We start from the raw sequence: 18,654 nt of genomic DNA on the forward strand, positions 1-18,654 counted from the left end.
GCATTGAGTATGTTGGCACTTTAGTGTGTAGGTAATTTTCTCGGTTGCTTTCATGGTTTTATTCTGATCTTTTCCTTTGCCTCAGGACGTGTTCCCCAGCTCTAGGAGAGATGAATATGCAACATACTCTCGTGAATTCTGTTGGCAAAAGTACTGGCCTTATCGTGTTTGTTTACAACGATGCTGCCAACAAGCTCTGTGGCATTGTGGACGCTTCTCATTCGCCATAGCAACATGGAGCAGTGCTCGCTAGCAGTCTGCAACAGTCTGCATGCCCTCGATATCATGGCACCCTAGCTGTCAATTCAGAGGGAAGTGGCCAAAAGCACATTGCCATGGTGACAGAGCCTTCCCACTTCTTCCCTGTGTGTTGCTGAATTTTCTTTATTGATCTATTATTTATTTAGTTTTTTTTTCTTTAATGTGAATTACTGGAGGTTGGCAGATCCAACTGCAAGGCAATGCCATCTTTCTACAAAGTATTCAGGAGCAGAGTCAAGACAGCGTCCATGTCAGTTAACTTGTATGTATGAAGGGAGAGTGCTGAAATTTGTTCAGCTGTCCCTCTTTTCTTAACTGGGAGTGAATTTGTCCCACTCCCATCTGTCAGCCATTCTCTGGGTTGAGCATCAAGATTTGATTTTTCTTTTGAGCCCTGGAGGCTCTGTCTAGCCTCAGCCCACTGTAGTTTTATGGCCTGAATATGATGTTGATGTGAAAAGCAAGCCTCAGCCCTTTGGCAAGGCAGGATCACATGTTACCAGACTGCCAAAAAGCTGGTGAAGATATTGCTCTTGTTAAACCAGACACTCTGCTCACATTCCTCAGGGTGGGGTTCATGGGAATCTACTTTTGCAGATACAGAATGCATCCCATCTGTACTCAGGTGGTAGTTTTACATTCAAGCAATCATGCATTCCTGTTTATTACTTTTTATCAATTAACTACCCAAAGTCAGGAAAGACACCTTCTGCAGAGCCACACGTCGAAAATCAGTCCCAATTTTCAAAATCTGGTAAGTTTCTTCCTGGAGGCAGGCATACTTCATGGACAAAATGACATTCTTATTCTTTTTTCTTCTTAAACTTATTCTCCCTTATTTTTAACATGGAGATTTTTCTACCTGTGGAATATTTCCTTTTAAAATTAGCATCAAATTAGTAAGCATCACTACCGTCCACACTTGTCATATGGTAATGATTTAGGATCATTAGCAGATCAGACTTACATACATTTTAATGGAATAATAAGATTGAAGCTGTGTTTGATTCATATTTTAAGGTTGTGGACTACATAATTCTTACAGTGTGTGGATGAGAACAGCTATAGTAGACTTGGGTACTGGTTCCACCACTGACTAGCTGTATGATCAAAGAAAGTTAGTGTTTGTTTGTTTGTTTGTTTGTTTTTTCCAGGACCCAGTTCCTTCATCTCAAGATCAGGTTAGAGCCAGTTCTAACCCCATAGCATTGTTTAGATGATTCAATGAGATAGGGCATGTCAAGTGCCTAGGACGGCACATGGTATGGGATGGATTTGTATAAGCCCTGTGGAATTAGCATTATTCCTGTACGGTCTTATTTCCTCTGCCTTCATAATCTCTCCTCACGTGGCATAAAAGACAAGGGACTTACACTCTGTAGAGCATCTACCCCGCATGGTTTTCATGACAAGGAATGTGCAAAGCATCTAGCAGTTACCTGGCTCCACTAAGAATAGGACCCTGGCATTCTTCCTCATTTGCAACCTCCTTGACACTATTTTCTGACCCCTTTGTGAACACTTGGACTATTTCCTTTACACATGGCCACACCCCAATGCTTAATGCTGACAGTACTATTGCCTCTCTGGCTTGAAGCCCTATCTTCCTTCATTAATTATAGCTCATTTGCTCACATAGGGCTGCCACCTTGTCATTTCTAGTCTTTAAAACAGTGCCCTTTGCAAAATACACACTCAGTGAAGAGCAGCCATGCAAATTAATAGATACAGAATGTTAAAAAAAAGAATCCTAATAGGATTTTTCTTAAAGAACAGGATTGAGATGCTGATGGGTTTGAAATAAAAGCAAGGCACCCAGCACAGCAGCCGCATTGCCTTCTCTTCATGGCTGTGGTGACGGTTGGGCATCTGCAGCAGAAGAGGAACGATTACATTAATGAGAATACCTGGGATATAAGGGGAGTCCTTGTACACTCTTTATGAGTCAAATGAGAATATCGTCAAGAAAAGGCAAGCCACTTAAAGCATTCTTCCTGCACCTGGCCAGGCGCAGTGGCTCATGCCTGTAATCCCAGCACAGGTGTGGGAGGCTGAGAAGGGTGGATGGCTTTGAGGCCAGGAGTTTGAAATCAGCCTGGGCAACATGGCAAAACCACATCGCTCCAAAAAAATACAAAAATCAGCTGGGTGACGTGGCATACACCTGTAGTCCCAGTTGCTCCAGGGGCTGAGGCGGGAGGATGGATTGAGTCAGGGAGGTCGAAGCTGCAGTAAGCCGAGATCATACCACTGCACTCCAGCCTGGGCCACAGAGCAGATCTTGTCTCAAAATAAAATAAAATAAAGCCATACTTCCTGCGCCTATGATGAGAGAATCTTGACCCAATGGTCTATATAGAATTCAGTGTACGTTAAAGATAAACCTATTTTTAATTGTCTTCAGTCTGGTTCAGTTTTCTGTTGAAAACATCACAGTTACAACATTGAGGGATTGCTCGATGCCCAAGATGTTAAAATTACTATCAGTGGCTTTGAAAGGAAAGCACACTTTTCTACCTTCATTTTCAGTATAATGAATATGTTTAATATTTTTTCTGCTGTTGGCTCAGAATAGAACTTTGAAAAATGTCATACGTGACAAAGATTGTTCCAGGGAGTGGAGAAAAGAGAAAGAATGAGTGAGGATATGAGTGAAGGATTTCTGAAAATAAATGACAAACATCTCTGAAGGAAGGAAACAGATGACAGGCAGAAGAAATAAATTTCAAAATAAGGAAAATGAATACTTAAAATAGCAGGAGAATGAACCAGCTTGAGAATGATTTTTTAAAGAACAGTATGTTTTAAAGTAACGTTCCTTATTGTAAAAATAATACTCCTTGTAAAGCATTTAGCAAACACAGAAAAGCACACAGAGGGAGTAAAAATCATTCAGAGGCCACCCTGGAGAGAAAAACATTTTAATGCTTTTGGATATTTCTTTCTAGTTCTTCTTATATTCCTTTCTTCTTTTAAAATAAGGGCATACTCTAAAAATAATTTCAGGTTCTACTTTTTTTCATTCAATATTATATTGTGAGCATATTATCATGTGAAATAGCATTTGAAAATATGATTTTAGTGGCTATGCCAGTATTAATAAACCACAGCCCATGGCCAAACAGTGTCCCCCTGCCCATGAGCTAAATATGGCTTTTACATGTTGAAATAGCTTTTAAAAATAAAAATACAAAATAATATTTCAGGGAGGCACGATGCCTCCTGCCTGTAATCCCAGCACTTTGGGAGGCCGAGGTGGGTGGATCAGTTGAGGCCAGTTGTTCAAGACCAGTCTGGCCAACATGGCGAAACTCCGTCTCCACTAAAATTACAAAAATTAGCCGGGTGTGGTGATGTGTGCCTGTGGTCCCAGCTACTTGGGAGGCTGAGGTAGGAGAATCACTTGAACCCGGGAGGCGGAGGTTGCAGTGAGCAAAGATTGCACCACTGCACTACAGCCTGGGTGATGGAGTGAGACTGTCAAAAAAAAATTCATAACACCTTAAAATTATGAAATTCAAATTTAAAGGAAATTTTATTAGAACACAACCACACCTATTTCTTTACATATTATTGACTATTGCTGCTTTTGAGACACAAGGGCAGAACTGAGTAATTGTCAGAGAGAACGTCGGTCCCTCAAAGCCTAAAATATTCACTATTTGGCCTCTTAGAGAAAGTTTCCTGACCCCTAGACTATGTAACCACATGACCTCTGTTTATATCAAAACTTGGTTAAACGCTTCCCTATCATTGAGCACCATGGGGTTTTTGTTGTTTTTGCTGTTTTAAATAACATTGTTGTGAATGTTCTTGACCTAAATTGTGGTTGACATCTGTGAATATTTTTCTAAGTAATTAATTATGGATCAAAGGTCATGGACCTTTTTATACCTCTGGATGTATTATCCTTTAGAAAAGCAGAAAAGGCATAGATACCTTGTTCAGCAGCAAGGGTGTTTATAAGAACCAGGGGTTCTGAACTGGCACCATAATGTTTTCCTACATAGAGATTTATGTTTTCAACCAACAAACAACTAAAAATTATTGGCTGGTGTCTTTCTCTTTCTAGAATTGTTTCAACCCTTTATCATAGCATTGGGAGCTAGAAAATAATCCATATCTATTTTTCTCACTCATCTAGAGTGCAGCAAATTTTTCATCTTCATATCCAGTAGGGATTTTAACCAGGGAAATAACCCCTTGGTTTGCTTGACCTTCAGAAAGTAATCAAACCATGCTGGCATCACGAAATAGGATGGTAAAGGCAGAGAGATCCCTGCTAAGTCGACAGAGAATCGGATTGATGGGGCTAACTGCTTTGCAAAGCAGGAGGCAAAGCAGAAGACACCCCATCGTGGTCTTGGCAGCCCGGGTTATAAAGAATTCAAATTTCAGTGCAAGGCAGCTGTTGAAATGGAATATCAGAAACAAAGGCCACCCTGGACATAACTGTGGTCTGGTGAATTTGCTGAGTGAAAATGGCTTATTGGCCATGTGGGTTTCTTCTGTCAGTTCCCTATCTTTCTATTGTGGGAATTTATCATGTTGGTCCTGCTTTGTAAGATTTCTTTACATTTTAAGACTATAAACACTTGTCTACAAGTGCAGTGTATGTAGGGTTTCTATGTATTTTCCATGGGTTTTTGATATGTATGGCTTGCATGTCAGAAACAGTGGGTTAAACAAGGCTAGTTGGACCCTTAAATGCAGGACTTCTCAAAGCCTTTAGTACAATACGATGAATGTGAATCAGCACGTGATGAATTTAAATGTAACATTCATCAAAATTATTGACTATGGGCAAGTTTATTTATTAGGCATATTTCAGAATATGCCTGAATCTGTTTTGTGGCTAAAATTTGGGCATCTGTGGTAGGAGGTAAGAAATCCACAAGGAACATACTGAAAAAATATTGACTACTACTGATAAACAACTAGCAATTAATTACAAATTTTAATAAATGGCTAAATGTAAAATAAATATAAGAAAGCAACAGGATTTCCATATACACAATAAAACTAGTTTTAAAATGTTATCTGAAAAGGACCTATCCCAATATCAATTAAAGCTGAAAATATGGGTAGGTGTGGTGGCTTACGTCTGTAATCCCAGCAATTTGGGAGGCCGAGGCACGAGGATCACTTGAGCCCAGGAGTTTGACACCAGCCTGGGCAACGTGGTGAAACTGCATCTCTACCAAAAAAAAAAAAAAAAAATTTACAAAAATTATCTGGGTGTGGTAGTGTGCACCTGTAGTCCCAGCTACTTGGGAGGCTGAGGCGAGAGGATGGCTTGAGCCCAGGAGGCAAAGGTTGCAGTGAGCCAACATCACGCCACTACCCTCCAGCCTGGACAACAGAGCCAGACCCTGTCTCAAAAAACAAACAAACAAACAAACAAACCAACAACAACAACAAAAAGAAAGCCCTGAAAATACCTAGAACTAACCTTAACAAGAAATATGTAAAACCTGTCTAGAAAATCGTAAAGCCTTAAGTTAAACTGCTTGAAACTGAGCAATATAAAATTAGACTTGCATAAACAGGATAAACAAATCACGTCACAGGATTCAAATTACAAATATTTTAATTATGTCCATTTTTCATACTATCATGTCGATTTCTACAATGACAATTAGAAACTTTAGTAAATATTTTCAGGAACTTGTCAGATTTTCTTTCTAAAATTCATCTGAAATCACTAATAAGCAATGTTATCAATAAACCTTAAAAACATTAGTGAGAAATGACTGAGATGTGATAGCAAAATATTTTATACAGAAAGATCATAGAAAGTCCACCCAGCCCTAGCCTCCCTCTTTGGGCATGCAATGTGAGCTGTAATTAACAATTAGGGATAAAACAACTAGCTAAATGCCTGAAAAAGAAGAGAAAGAGGTTGGGGCTGAGAAAGTACTCAAGGAAAAGGTAGCCAAAAAATTCCCAAGTTTGCCAAGAGACATAAACAAACAGATTCAAAAAACTGAGTGAAGGCCAAACGGGGTAAATCTCAAGAAATCCATGCCAAGACACTTCTTAATGAAACTCCTGGAAACCAAACACACACAAAAAATTTGAAAGCAGCCACAGAAAGCAACACCTTACCTCTAGGGAAAAATATTATTCAAGTAATAGCAAATTCATTACCAGAATTGATGGAGGACAGATGGAAGTGGCACAATATTTTCCAGATGCTTAAAAAAAAAAAACTGTCAACCCAGAACTTTATATCCAGTAAAAATATCCTTTAGGAATGAAAGGGAAATCAGGACGTTCTCCAATGAAGAAAATCTAAGAGAATTTTTCAACAGCAGACCTATCCTAGAACAAATGGTTTAAAGAAGTTCTTTATATAGAGGAAAATGATAACAGAATAAATCTTGGAGTGCCAGGAAGGAAAATCAATATGCAAAACTATGGGTAAATAAATATGCTCTCCTTCTTATCTGGGATACTCTAAACCATATTTGAGGGTTGAACCAAAAATTAGAACATTTGTTTGATGTGGTTCTATGCATCTGCTGGAAAAATACTTAAGATAATTATAAATGGGGGAAGGTAAAGGGAAGTGATGTTTTTACATTCACTAGAAGTGGTAAAATGGTGACATCAGTAGACTGTGATAGTTATGAATATATTATACAGCATCTAGAGAAATTACTAAGGAAGGTTACGCAAAGACATAAACTAAAACACTATAGATATCCAAAATAGGAATAGTACCATTTTATAAAATTTTAGTACAACATGACAACCAAGATACTGTAATTGATGTAATCATGATATAGGATATTTCTATCCACACAAAGATCTCTCATGTTGTCCTTTTAAAGCCATACTCACTTTTTTCCTGCCCTCCCCTCCTTAATTTTCAGCATGCACTAATTTGTTCTGCAATTCTATAGTATTGCCATTTCAAGAACATCATGTAAATGTGTACTAAAATACACAGGATCCCTCTGTATTCTTTCTTACAACTACATGACTTTAATTATCTCAAAATAAAATGTTTAATTAAAATAAAAGAATAAAGCTACCAGCAACAATAGCAACCCAAAAAGGACCTTTAATGAGATGGACAAACACACATGTCACATTAATTAAAATGGTCCATACCAATTTTTTAAACTGTAAGAAGTGATGGCAAGTTGATAAGAATTTGCAAGGTTTTTCTTAACTTTGTATTTTCCATATTTTAAAAGGTGACATTCATAACTAGAAAAATTGTACCCTAATGCATTGAATAGGCCCAGCCTTGTAAGGCGGTGGAATTATTTAGTGGAATTATTTAGCGTAGCTAAGCTAACGATACACAAAGAATCTGGTCAACCATGGCATGCGTTTGGGTCCATTGCTAACAAAAGGAGAGCCAGTTCCCTTACTGTTTGTAAAGCACCTGCCAGAGGAAGGGCTTATGGGTGTCAGTGCTGCCATTTGTATATTTCTGCTTTATTACAGCACTAGTTCATTAATGAGGCCCTGCAATGTCCTGAATGGACACCTCACAGAAGGGGAGCTGCTTTCTATTTTATCTTCCTCATTAGTCACTGGCGAATGTGGAATACATGGCCATACAGAAATAAAAACACATTTTAATGGTCTTACCTTGCTCTTAATGAAGACTTAGGCTTGATGCCAGTTCGCCCTTCATAGCAGGTATCCTTTGCCCACGATGGGATATAGCAGCGCAGTCATTCCACACAAATGGACTTTAGGAAGAGCTTCCACAATACAGGTCTGGAGTATGTTAGAACTCAGTGAAGAAAGAGTCAAATTTGCTTGAAGTTCTTTTTCATAATGGAGTGGGCTCCTTGGAGAATGAGGAATGGGATTCGAGTTTTACTGGTTTAAGCCTTTAAGAAACTTTGCATTGAACCCCTCTCCAGCTTTCCATGCCCACCTGCAACTTTCTTTGTCAGCAATTAACCTGCACGTGTGCTTTAAAGTGAAGTAATTTCAAACTCCATCAGTTCCTTGGTTCTCATCTCAGTCTATTCCGAATCTGGGGTGTCTCTGTGACTGCTACACATACTGGAGTTTTGGGGTTTGCAAAGCCCTTCCAGATCTCTCGTTTCCCATGTACTCAACACCCTTCTGAACCCATCTGAAAAACTAGTCTATCAGGGAAGCTTGACCAGGAACAGACTTCAATTGGACAAAGTTCAATTGAAATTGCCACTTTTGCAGGTTAAGAATAATCCAATGTTGGAATTTTATGTAGCTCTACCCAGTGGTTCTCAACCAGGGGCGATTTTGTTCTCCCTGGGGACATCTGGCCATTCTAGAGCCATTTGGGGTTGTTACAGTGAGGGGTTGTGGGGATGGCACTGGCAGTTGATGGGTTGAGGCCAGGGATGCTGCTGAATATCCTACAGTGCACGAGACAGCCCTAGACAACAAGGATTCATCCATCCTCAAATGTCACTGGTGCCAAGGTGGACAAACCACAGTTCTGCCAAATGTAGCATAGGATTTAAGAACACGCAGTTGAAGTACAGTGCCTGAACTCAATGGTTTTACCACTTAATTTCTGTGTGTGCTTGGGTATGTTAGCTACAATGGTTATAATGATAATTTCGGACTCAGGATTGTAGGGAAAATTAAGTAAGTAAATACATATCATGCCCTTTGAATACTGTGGAGGCTATTGATGTTGGCTGTTATTATCTATAGAATTCTTTTAGATATTAAAAATTGCAAGATCCATTCTGTGAAGAGGGAGACTTGAAAAGAAAAAAAAATTAAAGTCTTTTAAAAATTGTAAGATCCAGAATTCACAGAAAACTTACAGGAAATATCTAGATTGCTGGAGTTATTTTAACATTCTGATTTCTGTCATCGTTTGGGGGCCCCAATAGATTTCATTCCCTTTTTATGAACATATATGCATATTCCAAAAGTAAACAGTTTTCAGCAAGAAGTTCACAACAGGTAGAACACACTTTTACGAGTTTTATAGAGAAAACACTAGCTCACAAACAATAGCTTTCCGTGGTGGTGTTTACTCTTGCCCCAGAGAAAAGGCCGCCATACCATTGAAACTCACAAAGGCTGCACTCCACCAAAAGTGATACAGCCACAACGAAAGTAGCACATTTTGTACATAGAGAAGGCGCTCACTGGCACAGTGCTCGAAATGTCACATAAATTATGCTCACACTTCTAAGAATGGATCTTGAACACAGTGTGTAAATATTTGCTGGTCTCCCATTCCATGTGTCTCCCAGCGAGTCTGTGTGACTCCTCCAACCTGATTCCTTGTTGTCTGCCAAAGATAAGCCACTCGAGGGGCTTTCTGCTCAATTTCAACATGGAAGAAGTGAAAAAGATTTTGCAGCAATTGCTTGGATTAGAAACAAAGAAGACAGCTGGTGAATAAACAGGTCAATTTTTCTCATTAAGGTGTGGGGAAAACAGTCTCCTGCATCCTGAAAGCCCTCCTCACCTTTGGCGGGCAAGGCAGAACAATCTTATCAGGTAAGGTCACTCCAGATGGCAGGTCTGCCATTCCTGCCTTGCTCTTCATTAATCCACAGAGGCAGGTGGGAGGAAACCCATGACTGTTCATCACCCAGACATCAGCAGCATCAAGGCAGGCTGTCAGCAGCCACGGGAGCCTCAATTTCAAATCCACAATTCAGAACACAAAAACCAGGATTATGCTTTTTCTTTCTTGTTTCCTTCTTGTTTGTGTTGTCATGGTTCCTCCAGTCACTGGTGTTTCGAGTTCATCTTTTTCGTGCTTTAAAGCTTTGTTGTATCTGAGAAAATTGCAAAGGTACGTTATCATTGCTGCATCTTCCTATTGCTTAGAGAGCTGCTTTACAGCACAATCACAAGCTCATCAAGTCTGTTGGACTGGATTCTGGGTGAGCCTAGCGCCTGGGCTCTCAGTCGTACTTAAATAAATAGCAATTTTGATGGCGAGAAAATATTAATATAAAGAAACTGTTTACAGTCATGTGCTGGGGTCTGTTTGCACTGTGGGGTCTGAACAACCTAAACGGGGGATAAATTGCAAGCAGTCTGTTCTGCAGATGGTCTGCAAAGCCCTACAGTCTGTTTCAGTCATGACAAGCTTCAAGGACAGGTGACTAGGGCGACTTAAATGAACCCCTTCCCACAATGGAGTTCCATTTTCATTTTGTTTCTGGCCCCATTCAGAGCCTTTCCCTCTACAAAAAGGAGCTCTCTCCCATTACAGAAAATGAAAAGCTCAAGCACATTCTGTGTTTCTTTCTACTCTTGACTTCCCATCATACAATCTTCTTAGAGCCGGAGGAGTTATTTAGTCCAGGGGTGGATGCACTGCATTGTGCTGGCCAAATCTGGCCACACACATTCATTTGCATGCCTGTCTGTGGCTGCTTTTCTTCTACAATGGCAGAGTTGAGTAGATGCAACAGAGATGCTGTGGCCTAAAAAGCTGAACCCATTTATTATCTGGCCCTTTGCAGAAAATATTTTGCTGACCCCTTGTTTCAGAGTTAAGAAACCACAGACCCAATGGGGTAAGATAATTTGTCAAAACCATGCAGGCAGATAGGGATGGAGCCAGAAGCCTTGGTTTTTTTGTTGGTTTTTTGTTTTTTGTCTTTTTATGGCTTTGTGATGGATCCATGACCTGCTGCCTGGGTATCTACAGAAAGTCAGCACACATCACACAGCCGCACATTCTCTAATGCAAACTAACCTGTAAGAAACACACCTGTCCTATGATAGGCCAGCAAGAAAGGAGATACATAGGATTGCCGGCTTTGGGCTGGGGCTGTTTCCTCCCAAACAGCGTTTCACACCACCAATTCATCCACATGGTGCCCATCTGCATTAAGAATAGAAAGCCAACAAATTATTCAGAACCTGACCGACAGATATGCAATGCTGGGCTGCCTGGTGAATTTGAAGAGAAGACCCATCTGAAAGCAAATATCTCTCATTATGTTTCAAATGATGAGGAAAAGATCATGACACCCTATCATCTCATGACAGAAGTCATCATGAGATGGAAAATTTCCCTGACAGAAGAAGAAGTCAACCTCTCCCCCTTCTAATCCAACTCAGTCATATAGAAAAGTTAAATCATTCCAAATAAGTTGTTGCTTCACTCTCTGAAACTCTTCCTCTGAGTTCTATGCAAACTCCTCAGTCAGGAATGTAAAATCTGCCCCCATTCAAGTTCATTCCTATCTGCCTTATTTCCCACTGCTCTCTGACACACATACCAGGCTCAGAGCCCTGGGGAATTGCACAGTCACAGGAAATGCACAGAGAGATGACCCCATGGAAAGAAACGTGCCACCTAGAAGTCTTGTTCTGCTCCAGAAACCCATTTAATAGATCTACTTCAACACCTGCACGTCCATGGCCTTCTGACCAGCTTCCTTTCTTTGGACGCTGGAATTATCTCCTTTTTATGCATTTCATTTTTGAAGACTACCCCAAACACCACTGCCCTTAGGAAGTCTTGTGCAACTACTGGACTGCTTTTGGTTATATTCCTCTTTAATCCATCACCCAATATAGAACTTCGTGAATATCTCTTTTGGAGCATGTCCGCAACTCAAATTAGTAGTCATTTGCCTCTCACCCATTAGACCATTTTAAAGGCAAGAACAGTTTTCCTCATCTTCCTAACCCTCACCTTGCCTTCCACATAATAGATTCTCAGAATTGGGTTGTAAGAGTTAAGAAAACTCAATAGTTACTTGTTGGCTTATGTTTATTGACATCACAGATGGATCTGATATTGTTCTTCTTTGGCATTAAACTCTCCGGATCATGAAATGTGTACATAAATGACTTAATACACAGAATTACTCAAGGCCAGGGATTGGCAGACTTTTCTGCAAAGACCCAGGTATTTTAGGCCTTTCTGGTCTCTGTTGCAAACGTTCAACTCTGCCGTTGTAGCATTAAGGGAGCCACAGACAATCTGTAAATGAATGGGTGTAGCTGTGTGTCAATAAAACTTTATTTATAAAACCAGGTGGTATAGGTTGGATTCAGCCCTCAGGTTGTAGTTTTCTAGTCCCTCCAAACCCTCAACAAAAAGATCCTGCACCATTCTGGTGATGCAGAACCAAGTGAAATGTGGATGGAAACTACCTTGACATTTGTTTTCTATTCAGGAATTAAAACCACAGATGTTATTTTTTTCCCTCAGTAAAATCTTTTTAAAAAACGTTTGGGGCAATGCCTTGTATCCTAATCACAGTGCACATCACTCCTCTTGCATTCATTTGCTTTTGTCTCCTCATTTATTAGCACAATTTGCTTGTGAATCACTTGTTTTATGTAGCAGTTAAATCTAGGGAAATTAACTGAATTCAGAAATGTGGGCTTGGGCTGGAAATTCTTTTTTTTCCTATATTACAATGAAATAAATTTTTCCTCAGTTTTCCAAAATAATTATGTTAATCAATTCCTGAGTCTTCAGCAGACGTGAAAGCTAAGGGCACCTTTGGTTTAAGGGGCTACAAGCAGAGTCAGCAGCTCATCTATAAACTCATATTAACAGACTGAGATACAGAACAGAGAAAATCATTCTCCATCACCTCAACACTATAACCATATTCATCTTTCAACTCTGAGGTCCCCATCCACCTAACTTTTTGAATAGATTGCACCAGTTTAAAAATTATGTTGATATTTCCAGCCATTCCCAGAAAAACAAATTTCAGTATGGATTATCTGACTTTCAGAGAAATACAGACAAGGAAAAAAAAAAAAAGAAGGTCAGGCACAGTGGCTCATGCCTGTATTCCCAGCGCTTTGGGAGGCCGAGGTGGGTAGATCACTTGAGCCAAGGAGTTCCAGACCAGCCTGAGCAATAAAGTGAGACCCCATCTCTACAGCAGAAAATTAAAACAAACAAACAAACAACAACAACAAAAAACCCAGGACATTAAGGTTGTAGTGAGCTAAGATCAAGCCACTGCACTCCAGCTAGGGTGACAGAGTGGGACTCTGTCTCAAAAAAAACAAAAAGACAAAAAAAGACAAGTCTGTTGATCTGATTAGAAGGGCAATAGTTGAAGCTTTTTCCACAAGTTCACAAGCTTTCTTTTTCATCTGGATAGCTTTATTTAGTACAGTAGTTAAGTCATCTCAGGATATATTTGAAAATCACATCTTAAAGTTTTTCTCAGACATTAGTTGAGACAAATGTAACCTGGAAAATTTAGATGGAAAAGTTCACAGTGTTTGGAGATGAGTGGAAAGTTGGGCATTTCTCAGGAACATGCTCCATGTTGGTTGTGCTGTCTTGGCTTTTCAGGTTACCCTAACTCTGAGGATGAAACTTCAAAATCTTTTTGGTCTACAATGAAAAAGAGCCATGCTATCAGGGGACTTTGCTTCTTTTCCACATTTTCTCTTGCTTTGTGATACAGGTTTCAGTGAAATCCACTGCTTCACACTCCATCTTTTTGGGTACTGAAATTTAGGGTTGCTCTTAAAGTTTCACCAAATTCAAGATAATTTCTAACATTTAGTTGAGGCTTGGTGGGCCCAGAAGATCCTGGAGCTGCGTTTCCCAGATTGTACTTTGCAGATCACTAGAGTCCCTCAGGGTCATGAGGTGGTCCTTTAAAAGGAGTTTCCTTTTTCAAATAGTTTGGGATGTGATTGCACAGCAAACCAGACAATACTCAGTGGAGAGTTGCTGGGTGCAGGTCGGGTATGAGACAGAACTCAACACCAGAGGCAAAGCTTGGTCATGGGACCAAGTTGAGGAGTAGCTAAAACAGGGCCAAGGCAGAAGCAGGTTTCCATCAGACATGCCCACCATTGCGCCATGTCAGTTACCATTGTCACGGCAACACCCAGGAGTTTCCACCCCTTTCCATGGCAATGACCCGATGACCCAAAAGTTACTACCCCTTCCCTAGAAATTTCTGCACAAACTGCCCCTTAATCTGCAGGAAATTAAAAGTGGGTATATGCCAGGCACTGTGGCTCACACCTGTAATCCCAGCACTTTGGGAGGCTGAGGTGGGCAGATCACCTGAGGTCAGGAATTTGAGACCAGCCTGGCCAACATGGTGAAACCCCGTCTCTACTAAAAATACAAAAATTAGCCGGATGTGGTGGTGGGCACCTGTAATCCCAGCTACTCAGCAGGCTGAGGCAGGAGAATCACTTGAACCCAGGAGGAAGAGTTGGCAGTGAGCTGAGACTGCCGCTGCACTCCAACCTAGGCCACAGTGGGAGACTCCATCTCAGAAACAACAGCAAAAAAAGTGGGCATAAATGTGACACTCTCTGCCTACAGTGTTATCCCCTTCTGCAGGAAAAGTCACAGAGCTGTAACACAGCTGGAGCTGTAACATTGCTTCTTCAATAAAGCTGTTTTCTTCTACCTCCAGCTTGCCCTTCAATTATTTCCTAGACACAGCCAAGAACCCTCAGGGATTAAACCCCACTTTGTGGCTTGCCTGACCTGCATCATGGGAACTTCTCAAAGATGCAGAGAGATCCTGAAAGATATGACTATGTTTTAACTTTCTTCCAACCAACATTTTCTAAACCACTTGGACAATACAAGCCATTTGTCTCAGGGTGTGCAATAGTACCTCAGCAACATAATGTTTCCTAAAACACAATGATGGAAAGGCTACACAACCTCTCCAGTGCTCCTGAAGCTTTGTTGCCTATGTCAACCTCAGGGATCTTATGAAAAGGTAGGTCTCAGTTACGAGGTCAAGGGTGGGGTTGGAGAGTCTCTGTTTCTGACAAGCTCCCAGGTAGGGTTGCTGTGGCTGGTTCATGGACACAAAGTTAGCAAAGTGCTAAGAATCCAGCCATTGCAATTGATCTTTCCATCTTTCCAAGCTCCCTTGTGCTTCACTGAACCACACCAAATAAACACTCAGTGTTATTCAGCCTTTGCGACTATTGTTTGAAATCCTACCAGATCTGGGGTTTTAAGTCAAGCCCAGCTGCACATTAGCATCATTTGGGAGGCTTTTTAAAAAGATGAATGCCTGTTCTCCAAACTATGATATCAGAATCTCTTGAGGGTGCTGTCTGGACATTTTAAAATATTGAGACAAAATGTACATAACATTCAATTAACTGTTTTAGAGTGTACAATTCAATGGCTTCTAGTACTTTCACAGTGTTGTGCAACTATCACTTTTTTCTTTACCCCAAAAGGAAACCCAGTGCCTGTTAGCAGTCATTCCTCATTCCCTGCTCCCATCCTCAGACCCCAGCAATCACTAATTTACTTTCCGTGTCTATGGCTTTTCTTATTCTGAATATATCATATAAATAGAGTGATACAATATGTGGTCTTTTGTGTCTAGCTTATTTCACTTAGTCTAATTTTTTAATCTATATTGTAGTATACACTAGTAGTTTATTTCTCTTTATGGCTGAATACTATTCAACTGTATAGATGTACCACATTTGTTTATCCATTAATCTGTTGATATACATTTTGTTTGTTTCCAAGTGTGATTATTGTTAAGAGCCCTGCTATTAACATTCATTTACATGTCTTTGGATACCTGTTTTTAATCTTTTGGGGCATGGATGGATAGATAGATAGATAGATAGATAGATAGATAGATAGATACACACATATACACACACATATACACACATACACACACACACACACACATATATGTATATAAAATATGCCTAGGAGTGTAATTGCTGGTTCATATGGTACCATAGACTGAATGTCTCTGTCCTCTCAAAAGTCATACATACGTTGAGATCTCAACCCCCAAGATGGAGCTATAAGAGGTGACTTAGATCTTTGGGACATGATCTAGGTGATGAGGGTGGAGGTGATGAGCGGTGATGAGGGTGGAGCCCTTATGAATGGAATTAGTGTCCTTATGAAAAAGGCCCCAGAGAGCTCCCTCACCTCTTCCAACATGTGCCTTCTCCACCACACAGCGAGAAGGCCCCGTCTATGAACCAGGAAGCGGGTTCTCACCAGGCACTGGATCTGCTGGTGCCTTGATCTTTGAGCCTCCAGAACTGTGAGATGGAAATGTCTACTGTTTATAAGCCACCCAGCCTATGGCATTTTGTTATGGCAGCCAGAAAGGACTAAGACATATGGTAACTCCGTTTTCACCTTACTGAGGAAATGACAAACCCTTTCTCACGGTGGCTGTGCCACTTTACATTCTCACTGGAGAACGTCACTGGACATTTATACCTTTTTAAAGGTTCCCCATTGAGTGCGATCACCAGCCAGTGTGAACAGCACTATCCTGCAAGCAAGGACGGCCTTGTTCACACACTTAATACACATGTATTTAATTCAATGGGGTGCCTGAACCCATAGCATCAACATTACCTAGGAACTTATTAGAAACACAGTTTCTAGGTCCAGCATGGTGGCTCATGCCTGTAAACCAAGCACCTTGGGAGGCCAAGGTGAGCAAATCACTTGAGGGCAGGAGTTTGAGACCAGTCTTGTCAACATGGCAAAACCCGATCTCCACTAAAAATACAAAAATTAGCCAGGCATGCAGTGGGAGCCTGTAGTCCCAGCTACTTGGGAGGCTGAGACAGGAGAATTGCTTGAACCCGGGATGCAGAGTTTGCAGTGAGCCGAGATTGCGCCACTACACTCCGGCCTGGGTGACACAGCAAGAGTCCATCACAAAAAACAAACAAACAAAAAAAGCCACAGTTTCTTGGTCCCCACACTGGACTGACTGAATCAGAAACTCTGGAGGCAGATGGTGGTCACTACCTATTTTATCAAGCCCTCCAGGGGATTCTAAAGTTTGAGAACTGATGCTCCATATATACTTTTATAATTTGCAATAGTTTCACTTCACCCTATATCATACGCACTTTCCCACATCCTGTACTATTATTTGAAAACACAGTTTAACATCTACTTGTAATCTTTTAATATAAAACAAGCCCACTATGCACTTAATCATTATATCTGGGGCCATTTGATTTTTCCCATTTTTTATGAAATACAAATAATACTCCATGAATACTCTTGACAATAAATATTTCCACACATCTCGGAATATTTCCTTGAGTTAAATTCAGAATCATAATTACCAAATTATAGCGTTTAGACATTTTTATCTTTATGCTGTGTTGGCCACTTCATTGGATCTGAGCTCTTTCTGTGGAGGGAAAACCAATACTTTCATTCATCACAAACAAGGAAGACAATATGGGTTATTGGCTATTTTTATTCTATTGCAAATATTGCTGGATCACCAATTCTGGGTTAATTTTTCTCTCAATCCAGGAGAAATAGATGCTATATATTTCCAGTCTCACTGCTTCCTTGCTATTTATGATGCTTTGCCCAGCTTTTTAATTTATCAGTCCTCAGTTTCTGTACCTACACCTTAAGGGTAAAAATACCCTACCTACTTAGTGGTATAGATAATAATGATAGAACTTGTGCAGAAAGCCCTTTGTAACTGCCGAGCACAATACAACATGTGAGATATTTTTATAACTAGGCTCAGTGCTTTGAAAAGTTCACTCCCAGAGGACTCCCCCAATAGAAATATCCTCATTTGCTTTGAGCCGTGGCTTTCATCAGCCTAACCTAAGCTGTATTATTTGCTCTGAATTCTTTAGGGATCTGCAGAAGCTTTACTATTCACATATGCATATTTTGCAACGGTATGAATGCACTCGTTAAATTTCTGGGAGTTGGTTCACCTTAGGCAGAATTTGTAAATAGTATATTTCTGGCTTATTTTCTATTTCCTTTTTATTTTAAGCCATGTGCCGATTCCATTGCATCCATCTTTACAGAGCTTGCCTCAAATCCTTTGTGGGGAAGAGGCAATAGAGAAACAGAAAAACAAGTCAACAAGCAAGCAGATAGATACAGTAGCACACTGTAGGATCTATTTGATACTTCCTCTTCCTTTCTGAACCTTTATAGCAAGGTCTATACTTACATGGAAACTTTAAACAGAAACTATGACACCTACCCGGAAACAGGTAAGGCTATCCATTTTCACCAGTTGACTGTAAAAAGCCTCGGTTTTCTGTCTGAATTAGGAAAATTTGTAGACTTTGAGAGGTGCAAATGAGCAATAGTCTACTATAGTGCTGCTTTAATAGCTTCGAAAGATACCTGTACCCCCGCCACGAACCCATGCTACAAGTACTCTTTTTTCCAGTAAAGATGCATTTTGAAAAGACTATTCCGAGGCAGATAAGAGAAGCTGTTGGCATGTTTTAATGAGGGAAAATGAGAAGGGGGCTGTGGAAACAGCTCGACAGACTGCTCATCAGAGCAGAAGCAAGCTTCTATGCCTTTTTATAGTCACGCTGGCCCCCTTACGTCCCTGAAATATTCTCTCTCCAAAGTTTCAAAGGTAGGACTTGCTAAGCGGGCAGTCCCGAAAGGGAAGTCTTGGAAACACCCTC

General features: G+C 40.4%; 1 protein-coding gene across 1 annotated transcript in view; it reads right to left on the minus strand.

Annotated features, from left to right (window-relative positions):
* Positions 1 to 18,654, minus strand: part of LOC117978593 (variable charge X-linked-like) — a 433,542-nt gene that overhangs the window by 215,220 nt on the left and 199,668 nt on the right. The window contains exons 3-4 of the mRNA XM_055106424.2: positions 9,710 to 10,025; positions 7,870 to 8,074 (exon numbers count right to left, since the gene is read on the minus strand). The gene's annotated coding sequence lies outside the window, so the exon portion shown is untranslated. The remainder of the gene's footprint in view (positions 1 to 7,869; positions 8,075 to 9,709; positions 10,026 to 18,654) is intronic.

This window comes from Pan paniscus, chromosome X (genome assembly GCF_029289425.2).
Source record: "Pan paniscus chromosome X, NHGRI_mPanPan1-v2.0_pri, whole genome shotgun sequence".
Taxonomy (NCBI): domain Eukaryota; kingdom Metazoa; phylum Chordata; class Mammalia; order Primates; family Hominidae; genus Pan; species Pan paniscus.